The sequence below is a fragment of the Tenrec ecaudatus genome, chromosome X, assembly GCF_050624435.1.
Source record: "Tenrec ecaudatus isolate mTenEca1 chromosome X, mTenEca1.hap1, whole genome shotgun sequence".
Taxonomy (NCBI): domain Eukaryota; kingdom Metazoa; phylum Chordata; class Mammalia; order Afrosoricida; family Tenrecidae; genus Tenrec; species Tenrec ecaudatus.
The window spans coordinates 131,060,620-131,075,452 of record NC_134548.1 but is presented as its reverse complement, the minus strand read 5'-3'; the positions used below and the strand labels follow the sequence as shown (position 1 = coordinate 131,075,452).

At 46.5% G+C, this 14,833-nt stretch overlaps 1 long non-coding RNA gene across 8 annotated transcripts in view; it reads right to left on the bottom strand.

Moving 5' to 3' along the window:
- The window catches only part of LOC142433091 (uncharacterized), a 37,371-nt gene that overhangs the window by 8,454 nt on the left and 14,084 nt on the right, over positions 1-14,833 (bottom strand). For all 8 annotated transcript variants that reach the window (XR_012781084.1, XR_012781087.1, XR_012781083.1 and 5 more), the window contains 2 exons: positions 11,370-11,542; positions 6,237-6,378 (listed from right to left, as the gene is read on the bottom strand). This is a non-coding gene — a long non-coding RNA (uncharacterized LOC142433091). The remainder of the gene's footprint in view (positions 1-6,236; positions 6,379-11,369; positions 11,543-14,833) is intronic.

Below are 14,833 nucleotides of genomic sequence, written 5' to 3'. Positions count from 1 at the left end.
GCACACGCTGCGCTATCAACCTAAAGTAGGCAGTTGAAACTCACCTACTGGGAGGCCCAAGCCCATCCACAGGTACTTGGACATTCCCTCATGGTCCCATTACAGGGAAAGAGCGAGACAGGGCAGCACAATACCGAAGGAGCACACACATTCCTCCAGTTCTTTCACGCTTCTTCCCCCACTACCGTGATCGCAGTTCCACCTTACAAGCCAGCGACACTGAAGCAGGTCCACTGGTACAGACAAGAGCTCTGGACACAAGGACACGGACAAGCCCCTCAGGAACAGCTTTGGGAGGAGCAACAACATGAGGGTGGGGGAAGGTTGGGAGAGAAGGGGAACAGAAAACAATGGACAACATGTAATTATCCCGCTCCCGGGGGGCGAGGGGAGGGAACAGCAGCAACATGGGCAGAGGGAGGCGGTATAAAATATGAAAATAATAATCTAGAAGCGGGCGGTGTAATATATTAAAATAATAATAATCTATATTTTATCAGGGGTCTATGAGGGTGGAATGGTGGAGGAGGCAGGGAATAAAGAGGAGCTCACACAGAAAGTATTTTGAAAATTATGATGGCAACATATGTACAAATGTGCTTGATATGGTTGGTGTATGGATTGTTATAAGATGTAAGAGTCCCCAGTAAAATGATTTGTAAAAAAACCAAAAACTCACCTAGTGGCTCTTCTAAAGTTAGTTCAGGCCTCTGCTTCCATACATATTTTCATCAGGAACCCTCTTTGGGACATTTTTACCTTACAGACATGGGGTCACCATGAGTCACAACGGACGCCATGCCAATGTGTTTCTATTGTAGTACAAATGTGGGAAAGCGCACTGTGTCCTAAAAGGCATGCACACAGGGGGTGGGGGAGTGGGAAGTGGGCCCAGAGTATTCTGGGAATATAAAAGCCACCTGCGGGTGATAAGTGAACATAGAAAAACGGATTCTAAATAATTATACATGGTAACTGAAAATAACCTCAACAATGCTCACTTCCTGCTGTGCAGTCGATTCTGAATCAAAAGGACTGAGTACATGGCCCTGGTCAGCAAGGAGACTGAAAATCTGTACAAAATCCACACGCCTCCTCTTGGCTGAGTTGCTGCCCAAGGTTAGCAGCCCTACTTGCAAAAACTAAACTGAACAGCCCAAGGCATGGTTGGGCTAGTCACACCCAACATGGCCATCACTGATGCTTGAACTTTGACCTCCAGTCTGTGACCTGTCTGGTAAGCTGGAGCTGGCGGTCAACCTGTCTGACACCATTCTCCTCAGCTCCCTGGGGTATTCTTAACCTTGGCCATCAATATGTACACACTGCTTTTTGTTGAAATGAAAACATAGGGACCTAGTTGTCCTCAGGCCTCAGGACGCACCAGGAAATAGCCAAGGAGGAAGAGCCACAGGATCTGCAAAGCATGTCCACAGGATGGCAGCATTGCACCAGAAATACCAGTACAGTAGAGCCTGGCACCCCACAGCATCAGGACTAGTTGGAATCAGATTGGCCTGCAAAGTGTCAAGAAAGTTTTGCATGGAGCTCCAACAAAACTATGGATTCCCACCCAAAGCAGTTCGTGTTTCGGTCCCTGGGCCTTAGTTGTTGTTACTATGTGTTAAACCATTGGAAGCTGTGTTCCAAGCGTTTTCCTGCAATTTCCTTACTTTTCGTGGCTTTCAGTACTATTCTGACATACAAAGGAAACATTTTTTGAAACGAATCTTCATGATAAGCAGTTGGTTAACTGCGTTATCGATATTGTTGAAGGTAAGTTAGTAAACCCTTTCAGAAATAGCTAAGGAAACTCCAACAGCGGACCATGTCAGACAGATTTTGTAAGAGCCAGGTCCCAGTGACAACAGGCAAGGACTGGGAAAGAATTCCTGCAAAGCCACTACCAGGTGATTTTCCGGAATCACAATCCTAATGACTCTCTCTCCATCCCTCCTCTCCACATCTGTGTCCACAGGTCCAGATCCTCTTCAGTCTCAAAGGATGTGCCAACCTGTACTTGGTAAATACTTTTTAAGGCTCTGTTTCTTATTGCACTTATATTATTTAACTTTGAACTCACTGACTTGGAAATTTCTGAGGAATGTTTTCTGAAAAATAAGGCAAGATTAGGGTAAAAACTTGGTGGCCAAGGACAGATTAATCCATTTCCAGTTATTTCTAATTTGAAAAATTGATTTGGAAGTCAACTGCATGGCATCTCAGTGCTCCTTCTAGAAGGGATCAGAGGTATGGGGTTCCACTGTATGCTTCCCCTGGAAATTCAACCTCTCCCCTTTGACACAGGAATAGAATCACCTAGGTCCACCCTCCAAAACTAGAAAATGCTCATTGTCTTGTCCATTTTGGGTTCTCCAAATCCTTCCTAAGGAGCCCTAGTGATGTGGTGGTTACACTCACTCCCTGCTCCTCTCCCCTAACATGGACGCATCTATCGCGATCATCTGCACGATGTGATATCATACTCAGAGATCAGCTCCCCACTCCTCCATGGGTTTCTAATGCGGAGTTACACAGCCAAGGTGTCACGCAAGGTCTTGCTCTCCTAGGCTGCCAGGCCACTCCAAAGTCTCCCAGTGTCCTGAGCTCTAGGAGCCCATGCTGGGCGGTTTCCTTCCTGAAGTTAAATCAAACCCCAGAGAACTAACTGCAGTGCTTTAAATAAATAATACTGGGCCATGCAAGTGCATTCAGTGCAATCTGAAAAGATAGTACTTACTCTGCTGAAAAGTCAAGATTTGTTGTTTTTACTTTGTTTCTTTTAAAGCTACTCCTTCACTTCTGAGAAAAATTCAACAAATTTAGTTGTTATGTGAATTTCAACTGTCCATCTTTTGGATATTATGCACATGTCGTTCAGGGTGTTCAATCAGTGGGATGGGATCTTAATAGAACTGGCACATCTGTTGGTATCTGTCCCTCCCACCCCACCCCTGCCTAGGCAAGCATATCCTCTTTCTCTCAAACATGGCTGCCACAAAGGCCACGCCTCTAGGAAGCCTAGAGCTGGCAATCTTGTCCCCTGAGCTAAATTTCTTAGGGAACTCGGTTCTGAGACTTGCACACTAACCTTGGAGGTGGCATGATCAGTGAATAAACTTCCAAGTGGCCCCCAAGGCAAACTACCCTTCAAATACCACAAGGCTTATCCTTACACCTTGTGGAAGATTTTCAAAATGCTCAAATATCTGCCGCTTGATGGCAGTGTTGAATCACAAGAAGCAACCACACCACTCCTCCTGGTCTCTCCCTCAGCCCTCCTGTACTTAAAAAACAAAGCTTAAGGTCTTAGCCAGTATGTCTTTAAAGTGAGGCTTACCATATTGGAGTGTAAGAGGAAGTGTTTTGTTTTGGTGATAGGCAGGTGCAGATGTGTGTACCTATAGGAAGGAGGAAGCTTCAAAATATTCTAGGAAAAATGGAATTCAAATATAATGGAATTTCGCCACAACTTTTTGAAGCCTACTTGTACATGTATACCTGAGGATGCCTTTACACATGCACACTTATCATATCTATCGCTACATCTATGTCACTAACACTTCATGATTGCTGTGTTTCGTGTCAGCTTTGAAGAATCAACCAGGTGAAAACACCAAGTGCAGAACACAGGATCCAACAGAAACTGCACACTTTCCGGGGGAGAAGAGATGAGAGCAGCATTGGTCCTCCTTGTCTGGGCATGACAACATCCTGCTGTATGATCCAGAGGATTAATAACAGAACAACAAAGGCCCTCAAGTCACATCTGACACAGAGAGGCTCCCTCAAACCCGAGCCAGTCTCATTGCCACTAGGTCGATGGTGACCCAGGGCCACCCTACAGGACAGGGTACGACTGCGCCAGTGCGTTTCTGAGACTGTATCTCTGGATGGGATCAGAAAGCCTCATCTTTCTGCTGAGGAGCAGCTAGTGGTTTCAAACAGCTGACCTTGCCATTAGCTGTAAGAGTAATGAACCGGGCCTGTGGGGCTGTAAAGCTGCTTGGGAGCTGACAGCCTCAACTTTCTCCTGAGTAACACCGAACAGGTTTGAACTGTTTACCTGACAGCAGAGTCAGGGCTCCCTCCGGGACATTTGAATATCACTAGTTGTGTAACTGCAGTGTTTTAAAAGGTTATTAAAGATGATATGAATGTGTATATATATACTTTTGGCCATTTTGTGAATTAGACAGGGATTTGTACGTGTATGTTTCTCTTTTACGGCAGCATTTCCACAAGATTTGTCAGAATTCCATGTTCATAGGCAACAACATTTCCATGCATTCTTCTAGGGGAAGATTTTAACTTTCTCAGAAATAGACTCTTGGTTTAGGTACACATAAGGAGCAGGCGCAGGAGCCGGGACCCAAAGAGCATGGGTCACTGTGGCCTCAGGATCATGACGCGGAGCCATGAGACAGCTTAGGGCAGTGAGTGACCAGTAAGGCATCAGGTCCATGAGCACTGCCCTCGGGGTATACTTGATCATCTGCATGCCCAGAGGGACACCGTTCAGACAGAGCATCTGCTGCAGAACGGGCACTGTGGCTAGAGGTGCTTCAGGAGCTCCGTAGAATTCTGGGCTCTTTGCTCTGTTGATCCACGGAAACAGGAAGAAAGTACTAGCCCCTGCTCACCATGTCATCAGCACATAGAGCAATGGCTGCTCTCAGCTGGATACTTGCGGGGAGTGCTACAGGCCTTCTTCCGCCCAAATCACACCGTATAACCTTTTTATTATTATTGTTTTATACGAAGGGCCCTTATAATTCTTATTACAATCCAAACATCAATTGTATCAGCATATTGTACATTTTGCCATCATTCTTTACTAAACAATTACTTTCTATTGAGCCCTTGATATCAGCTCCTCTTTCCCCCCCCCTTGCTCCTCTACCCCCTCAAGACCCCTGAGAGATTATAAAATATTATTATTTTCATATCTCACACAGACCACTGTCTCCCTTCCCCCATGGTTTCCATGGTCTTCACCCTGGAGAGAATATGAGTGTCATTCATTATAACCTGTTCCCTGTTCCTCCCCTGCATCCCCTCTCCCATTTCTCCCTGCCCATCTGTTATTGCTATTCCCATTCCTGCTCCTGGGTTGCCTGTGCCATGAGCTCCGGTCTAGTCCGAAGTGAGAGGCATCACTGGGGTCATGGTAATGCGGGCTGAGGAGCCTCAAGAACCCACAGGAATACTGTGTATTTACTCAGTGCTTTACTGAACCCTGGTTGCCTCCTCCCTTTCCTGTGACACCTCTTTGGGGGATGTGCCAATGGCTACAGGTGGGCCATGGGTCTCTGATCCGACCACCCTCGATCTAAACCATAACCCTGTATATACTTGTATCATTCTCCTTCAAACCACTCTCCTGTGACATTTAATGGCGGAAGAAAACAAGACATTCACCCATTGCTCCCAAACATGGCGGCCACTGACGCCACGCCCACTCAGCTCAGAGACCATGCCAACTGGGCAGCCTGGGGATTATTTGTCTGGGAGTTTGAGTTGGTGGCTTTCATACTAGCTCAGGATTGACGGTGTGGCCCCCAAAGTGCCCTTCCTAATATCCCAATCTGTATCCTGATAATTGCACCTTCTTGCGGTGGTCAGAACAGGCTGAAAAAATTTCCGCTTGGTGGCACTGCGGTCTCGCAAATGCAAAGCCCACTGTTTTCCCTGCTGCTCCCTCCGCCCTTTGTAGAATGAAAAAAACAGAAGGTGCAGAAGGCAGCTGAGCTTCCTTCCTGGGGTTTGACTGCACTGCAGTATTCATTTGTTTTCTATTGGCTTTTTATAAGTAAATAGACTGATGTGCACATGGAGCCTGGAGGGGCTTCTACACATTTATGGGGAAGTGAAATAGAATGGAAAGATAATGGAATTTTCCTGAAAACCTTTTAAAGTCTTCTCTGATGCAAACTGCTCTTACACATGATTCCATTTAGCTCCTGAAGACCCCTGAGTCACAACTGCTTGTTATTTGGTCCTCAGGCTCACACGTGTAGATGCAGGAGACTTCAGGGCTACAAGTTCAGCTTTTGTTTGCTTCCTGAGTGAAGAATCTTCACAACCCCCCACTGTCCATCCCTTGCTCTGTGACTCAATGTTGTGAGACTTGCCTTCCTGTGCCTGCATCAAAACCCAGAAATTACTCAAGTTCTTCAACCATTCCATGCAACCTGGTTTTGAAAGAACAGATCAAAACACAAAAGAGCACTCACCTGGGACTACACCACGGAGAGATGAGCAGGGTTCTCTCTGCTCCTTTTCTGTCCAGCGAGTGTCATCAGCACCCAGATGCCCAGAGTCTGGGGAGTCATCTGCAGTGAACCGGAGCTCTGTGGCTGGGCAGCCATTTGCACTCTGTGGAAAAATTAAGATTTGTTGCTTTTCTCTCTCTTTGTAATGCTACTAGATCGGCTAGAACAATAGTTCTTTTCCGCCCAACTTAAACAATTTATTATCTGAATTTCAACTCTCCCTCTTACGGAAATGAAACAAATGTCATATCAAATATTTCTATGAATGGGCTCAAGCAGAACCAGCTATGAAACCTGATGGTGTATGTACCTCGAATATTTTATTTGTGGCAATTCCAATGATGTGGGGCTACTTGGTCCCGTCCTTGGCTGACCTTCAGGAATGGACACAGTTTGTGCCCACTTGCTTTCCCAGGTAGAGGACCTCTGATCAAAAGAACAGCACCCCAAAGGATGAGCCACACAAACTGGTGACCTCTGGGAGGCTCTTTATTTGAAAAGCTCTACACCACTGTTTCCCAAAGAGGAAAAAACCACCCCCTGGGAGTCCGGGGGATTGATTAGTGGCAGGAGGTGGAAGTCTGGGGGGGGAAGGGTGTTGCAAAAGCAGACACATGGTCTTTATCCTGAATTATGGGTTCTAGTACAAAAAGTTTTTAATTGCCTTGGGGTGGTGGGATGCTGAGTAATTTCTTTTTCCTATTCTGGTGACCAGGCCAAGTAATTTAGGAATCTATGTTCTACAGAAAAATATTACCACTTTACAAAGTCACTTTCTTGAGGGATCACGCGCACACACACACAAACACACACACACACAAACACACACTTTACAAAGTCACTTCCTTGGGGCATCTCTCTCTGTCTCTCTCTGTCTCTCTCTCACACACACACACACACACACACACACGCAGTTTGGGAGCTGACATCAACTTTCTCATGAGTAACACCGAACAGGTTTGAAATATTTACCTGACAGCAGAGTCAGGGCTCCCTCCGTGACATTTGAATATCACTAGTGGTGTAAGTGCAGTGTTTTCAAAGGTTATTAAAGATTATATGAGTATGTGTATATATACTTTTGGCCATTTTGTAAATTAGTCAGGGATTTGTACGAATATGTTTATCTTTTACTGCAGCATTTCCACAAGATTTGTCAGAATTCCATGTTCATATGCAACAACATTTCCATGCATTCTTCTCGGGAAAGATTTTAACTTTCTCAGAAATGGACTCTTGGTTGGAGTACACATGAGGACCAGGGCGCAGGAGCCGGGACCCAGAGAGCATGGGTCACTGCGGCCCCAGGATCATGACGCGGGGCCATGAGACAGCTAAGGACAGTGAGTGACGGGTGAGGCCTCAGGTCTATGAGCACTGCCCTCGGGGTATCCTTGATTCTCTGCATGCCCAGAGGGACACCGTTCAGACAGAGCATCTGCTGCAGAACGGGCACTGTGGCTAGAGGTGCTTCAGGAGCTGGGTAGAATTCTGGGCTCTTTGCTCTGTTGAGCCAAGGAAACAGGAAGAAACTGCTAGCCCCTCCTGAGACATGTCATCAGCACACAGAGCAATGGCTGCTCTCAGCTGGATCCTTGCGGGGAGTGCTATAGGCCTTCTTGCGCCCAATTCACACCAGATAACCTTATTTTATTAGTGTTTTATGGAGGGCTCTTACAATTCTTATTACAATCCAAACATCAATTGTATCAGGCATATTTTACATGTTGCCCTCAATCTTTACTAAACAATTACTTTCTATTGAGCCCTTGTATCAGCTCCTCTTTTTCTCCCCTCCCTCCTCTACCTCCTCATGACCCCGGAGAGATTATTAACTATTAATATTTTCATATCTCACACAGACTACTATCCCCCTTCCACCAGTTTCCACTGTTCTTCACCCTGGAGAGGGTGTGAGTGTCAATCATTATGACCTGTTCACTGTTCCTCCCCTGCATCCCCTCTCCCCTTTCTCCCTGCCAATCTGTTATTGCTATTCCCATTCCTGCTCCTGGGTTGCCTGTGTCATGAGCTCAGGTCTAGTCCGAAGTGAGAGGCATCACTCAGGTTAAGGTAATGTGAGCTGAGGAGCCTCAAGAACCCACAGGAATAATGTGTGTTTACTCAGTGCTTTACTGAACCCTGGTTGCCTCCTCCATTTCCTGGGACACCTCTCTGGGGGATGTGCCAATGGCTACAGGTGGGCCATGGGTCTATGATTCGACCACCCTCGATCTCGACGAGAACCCCCTATATACTTGCATCATTCTCCTTCAAAACACTCCGCTTTGATGTTTAATTGCAGGAGAAAACAACACATTCACCCATTTCTTCCAAACATGGCGGCCACTGACGCCACGCCCACACAGTTCAGAGATCCTGCCAACTGGGCGGCCCGGGGATCATTTGTCTGGGAGTTTGAGTTGGTGGCTTTCATACTCTAGCTTGAAGGGATCGAACTTCGGTGGAGATCATTGGAGAAATGCTATTTCAGCTCTTCACCTCTTCAACATTGTCTTTTCAAACTGTGTGAATTGGCACTCCGTGTTGGTGGGATGAAAGCACAGTTCCAGAACAATTGGGCACCAAGGCCACATAAGGCCACAGGGCTTCCAGAGAGTGGTAGTCTGAGGTTTCCAGGTCCGGACAGTCGGGGGCCCATGTCTCAGGGAGCCTGGCTCTGCAGTTCTCACAATAGCTCTGGGAGTGGCCAGGTTGGCTATCAAGGTCCTCAGAGTAACCCACAACCCTTCTTCCTAATGTCATATCCCAGAATACAACTGTCATGGAAAGGCAGCCACGGTAAATATATTTCGGATTGATGGCAGGGTTGCCTCACAAAGGCCAGCATCCCAGTGCTCCTGTCAGCTCCCTCTGCCCTTTCATGAATTAAAAACCAAAAGCAAGGCCTAGGAGCCATCTAGGCTTGGAATCTGAGAAAAGATCCCTTACTGCTGAAGTAAGGTCACTGGCAAGCCTGTTCCTCTGCCTTCTACACTTTGTCCTGGTCTGTCTTAAAGTGGGGACGAGGTTCCATTTCACCTGCACGCTTTCCATAGGGTTTACCCAGTGACATTGCACCCCAATGAAGGAGCACAGGGCCCAATGCAAGCAGCGCTCCCTTTCCTGGGAGGCGGAGCAGGCCCTGGGAGACAAGCTCATGCAGCCCTCCATCTGGATGCAGAAGGTGCTTTACTTACTGCTCAGGGGGCCTTGACTCTGTCCTCCAGGGTGATGATAATTCAAGACTCAGGACAATGACCGTGAATGGTGTTGTCACTTGATGTTTGCAGACACAACATGAAGCCAATAGGGGTGAGAGTATGTGCCATAGAAATGGAGAAGAGGGGGTGTGGTCCGTGAAGAGACACTGATACCAAGGGCTCCAGTAGAAAGGAAATGTTTTGAAAAAGATGACCGCAACATGTGTACACATGAGCTGGCACAATGGATGTATGGACTGCTATAAGAGCTGCAAGAACCCTGAATAAACTGAGTTGTGAAAAAGGAGAGCAATGGAGAAGGTGGCACTGTTGACAGCCTGCGTGCGGGGGAGCAGCTGACTGGGCACACAGTCAGGCAGAAAGCATCTATCTCCTCCTCCTGTGAAAGGCACACGTTGACAAGTGCATGTAAGTGTCCGGCGGTAAGTGAGGATCAAAGGAGAATGCTACCTTGTGAAAATTACATACATGTGCATACGGGTATTTCCTGTCACACGTGCTGCCACAGTGACAGGTGCCCTCGTCTACAGGGATGTAAGCCCGACGAAAACACGCTATGCCCCACAGACTGACAGACACACAGACTTGTTTGTTTTACAACCCCTCGAAGTGCCATGTAGGTGTTCAGGGAGTGGGGCCCATCCCATTTCACCAGGCACTTCCATAACACCTGACAAGCCAGTTTCATGTGAATGTCCACTTCGTTCTCCTTCTAGTTAAGTCCAGGCTTCCAATACAACCTGGCAAGTGTGAGATTGTAGAAAACCAGGTCCTCTGAGATAGAGAAGTTCCTGATCATCTCTTTCTTTGGGAAACACTGTCAACTTGACCTGGACCCTCCCAGATCTCTCCTGCTCCCGGAACACACACACATGCTTGAAGAATCACATGGCCTCCAGCCATTGTGTTTTCAGGTAGGTTGTCAAGGAGCTAAGACTTGAACTCTGTGCCACTGAGCTGATGCAAGCTCACGGCAACCCTGCATCATAAGGTAGACCTGCCCCTCTCCATTACTGAGACTGTCACTCTTTACGGGAGTAGAAAGCCACGTCGTTCTCCCAGGGAGCGGTTGGTGATTTTGAACTGCTGATCTTGGGACTAGGAGAGTGTGCAGACATATCGCTTGACCCTTAGCCCCTTCCAAATTGCCTTGGACCCCAGTTTCTAGTCACCGCTTGTTAACATATCATTACTGGTCCTGCTGAGAATCATGGCCCAGTGTGCCCAATTCAAGAGACATCAGGAGAAAGCCTGAGTGGATCACCTAGGAGGGCTCAGTCCAGAGAACACCTAGGCCTTCAAAACATGGATCTCCTTAAGGGCTTCCAATTGCCTCTCCCCACTGGCCGAGCAGCTGGGAATGCTCCGTCCCAGAGGAAAAGGTCTTCTCTCCGGGAGAGCCTCAAAGCGCTTCCACCTACACAAACTTCTAACTCTCTCCCCTTCTACCTGAGGGGGATTCTGATCATCTGCAAGACAGGGTATATACTCAGATCAGCTCCCCACTCCTCTATGAGTTTCTAATGTGGAGCTACACAGGCAAGACGTCACTCAAGGTCCTTGTCATGAGCTGGAAGCCCAATTCCTAGTCCCCTCAATGTTCCTGTGCTGGATGAAGCAAGGTTGGGAGACAACCCTTCCAGAAGTTTGATACAATACAAGAAATTGCTATAGTATCTTACTGTATATATTTCAATATAAACCGACCCGAATATCTGCCGAGGCAGCCAATTTTAGGACCAGAAATGCTTAAAACATGTGCTGAAAATCTTGGCGAATACTGAAGAACATACGGTAATCCAATCCTGCGTCCCCTGGTTTTGAAGGGAGCATGAAGAAAGCAGGGTTACAGAAAAAAAGGAGCACTCACCTGAGACTACACTGTAGAGGTATGAGCAGTGTTTGCCGTCCTCGTCTTTTCCAGTCCAGTGTCATCAGGACCAAGATGCCCCGACACCCAGGGATCTAGGGTAGTGAAGCCGAGTGATGGGGACGCCTAGCCATGTACACGCAATCCAGCCAACAGGGATGTTGTTTACTCTCCTGCAAGACAAAAATTTGTTGCTTTCCACCCTCTTTTTATTGCAACTAGATCAGGTATAAGAACAAGAATACTTCCAAAAATTAAATAAATTTTTATATGAATTTAGACTATTCATCTTTTGGATGTTATGAAAATGTACTTCTAGGTGTTTCATGAAATGATATCTTACCAAAAACTCTTGAGTATTCTGATGGTATCTGACCCCCAATATTATAGTTGTGACAATACAATGATGTTAGAAGATTGTGGTAGATTCCTTGGTTCACCTCAAAAGGACCCAGAAAGATTCAAGTAGAGATCCATCAGATACAGATCCGCCACTCAGAAGACCCCAAAGAACCAGAGAAGAACACCCCAGATAAAGATACCTAAAGTGCCGCACCAGCAGGTGACTTCTCTGAGGGCCGTTCATTTTACAGTTTGTCTGTACAGCTCTGCTTGGCGCTACTGCCACTTTACACACTATGTCCCCGACACCCAGACAACCACGCACACACACACACACACAGAAACACACATGCGTACACACAAAGACACGCACCGAGTTTGGTTCTGTTGTAGCAGACTACCATACGTTACTGTGGACACAGCCTGATCCCGAGCAGAGCAAGCATGCACTGCTATCCGATTAGGATCGTTGCCAGCCTCTTCTACCTTCTACACACTGGCCCAGAACTGAAGAGTGGGAACCAGGACTCACTTAGCCCACATGCTTTCAAGCGGGCTCACACAGTGATAAAAGGCCTAAACAAGGAACACCGCACCAAGGGAAAATGGCTTTTAAGCCTCTCAGTCTGAGGGGGGCCCAGCTCTACTTATGACTAGCCCTGTCTTTGTTCTGCTGGAGACGTTCACTAGGAAAGAGGAGGCAGCTTTCTACTCCCAGAGAGAGTAGCAGTCTCAGAAATGCCCAGAAGCAGATTTACTCTGTCCTATAGGTTCGCAGGTTAGGAATTTGAATGTGGAAGGACTATGGCCAATTGCTCCTTAGAAGCAAGGATTTGAGATTGTTCCTCAAATACTCTGAACTTGTTGGGAACCACCAGTACCTGAAGAACACCATGCTTGGTCAAGTAGAGGTCCCCTGGAAAAGCAGAAGAGGCTCCGTGAGATGGGTTGACATCGTGGTTACAACAGTGAGCTCAACAGAACACTGGTTGTGAGGAATCAGCAACACTAGACAGTGTTTCACGTTGTACAAATACGGTCCTTATGGGTAAGACATGATGAGATGGCCCCCGCAAAACAAAAATAAATCAATGTAAAACCTGAAAGGAGGGTTTTTCGTCTGAAATTCATGTCTAGGTAGCCTGTGAAATTGTGTACAAAATCCACATAATTTACTATGGAAGAGTTCTTAACTGTCATTGATTTTCAATTTAGTTTGGTTTTTATTACTAAATAGAGGTAAAGAATTCTTTGACTAGTCTATCAAATAGGGTTCTTATGAGTTTCAGTCAACAGGATGTCACGGAGTTTGATTTGGGTTTGGGATCAACTTTTAAAGCATTCATGATTTTGACACAAATATTCCATTTCCAGGGCTCTGCACATCTTCATCCTGGAGAATAAAAATAATGTATATATAAAAGTTTCATTCTGCATTGATCTGAATAGTCAAAAAATTAGAACCTATCTGTTTATCGAGAAAATACTAATGTTTTCTTAACTTCATACTTTAGAATACTAAGAGTTATGCAGAAAGTCGTGTAAGATGTATTGCTAAGTTGTTTTCCATGGGATGATTAATCAGGCGTCTATGATGTGCTTAGTCAGTGTGTTTTTTGCTAGCAAAAAAAAGTGGTCAAGGGCTCTTCCGGTAGTTTTGTGATACTGCAAGCATAGATTTGATATATATATATGCATGTATACTATGTAAAGAAAATATGTCGGGGCGGAGAACTAGCAGACATTCTACCATTTCAAGAGCTAGCATATGTGCAAAACCCAGGGGTATCCAAGAAGTTCCCGCTGCAATGAAGCACTGTCCATAAAATAAGGCTTCAGGGATTGATGGAATACCAACAGAATGTTTCGACACACTGCTGAAGCTCAGAAACACCAACTCATCTATGCCAGGTAATCTGGAAGACAGCTACTTGGCCAACGAACTGGAAGAGATCCGTATCTGTACCCATTCCAAAGAAAGGTGTCCCGAAAGGATGCTCGAATTATAGAACTGTAGCACTGATGTCACATTCCAGGAAACTTTTGCTGAAGATCATGCAACAATGATTGCAGCAATACATTGACAGCGAGCTGCTAGAGTTGAGGCTGGATTCAAGAGGACATGGACTAAGGGAGTATCGCGGCTGATGTCACATGGCTCTTGCTGAGAGGTTTACTTGTGCTTCGCTGACTGTGCAAAGGCACTCTGCTGTGTGGATCATAACAAACTACGGATAGCCCTGAGGAGCAGGGGAACTCCAGAACTCTTCATTGCACGCATGCAGACCCGGTGCATGGATCAAGAGGCAACCTGTGCACGCAGAACAAGGGAGCGCCCCGTGGTGTAGAATTAGGAGACGTGTGTGTTACGGTTGTGTCCTCTCACCGTATCCATATATATTCAATCCGAGCAAATCATGAGAGTAGCAGGATTACATGAGGAAGAATGGGGCATCAGGATTGGAGGAAAGCTTACTAACAACCTGTGACATGCAGATGACTTCACTTTGCTTGCTGGATGTGAGGAGGACTTGAAGCACTTGCTGATGAAGCTTAAAGATGGCAGCCTTCAATATGGAGAACAACTCAATGTAAGGAAGACCAACGTCCTTACCAGTGAGCCAGTAGGTAACATCAGAATACATGGAGAAAAGGTTCAAGTTCGCAAGGGCTTCATCTTGCTTAGACGCACAATCAGTGCTCATGGACACAGCAGTGCAAAGATGCAAAGAAGCATTGCACTGGACGAATCTGCTGCAAAAGTCATCTTTGGAGTGTTGGAGAGCAGTCAGGACACTTGGAGGACCAAGGCTGGGTGACTCCAGCCATGGTATTTTTGGAGAGCCCCCTTTGCATGTTGAGGTTGGTCAGTGTGTACGGGAGACTGAGGAAGACTCGATGCATCTGAATGATAACGCTGGTAAAGAATACTGGATGTAGCACGGACTGCCAAAAAACAAATCAATCTGTCTTAGAAGAATGACGGGCAATGTCCTCCTGGGAGGCAAGCATGGTGACACTTTGTCTCACCCACTTTGGACAGGCCGTCAGGAGAGGCCAGGCCCTAGGAGAAGGCTCCCGTCCTTGGAACGAAGAGAAAGGCCTTGAACGAGATCAACAGA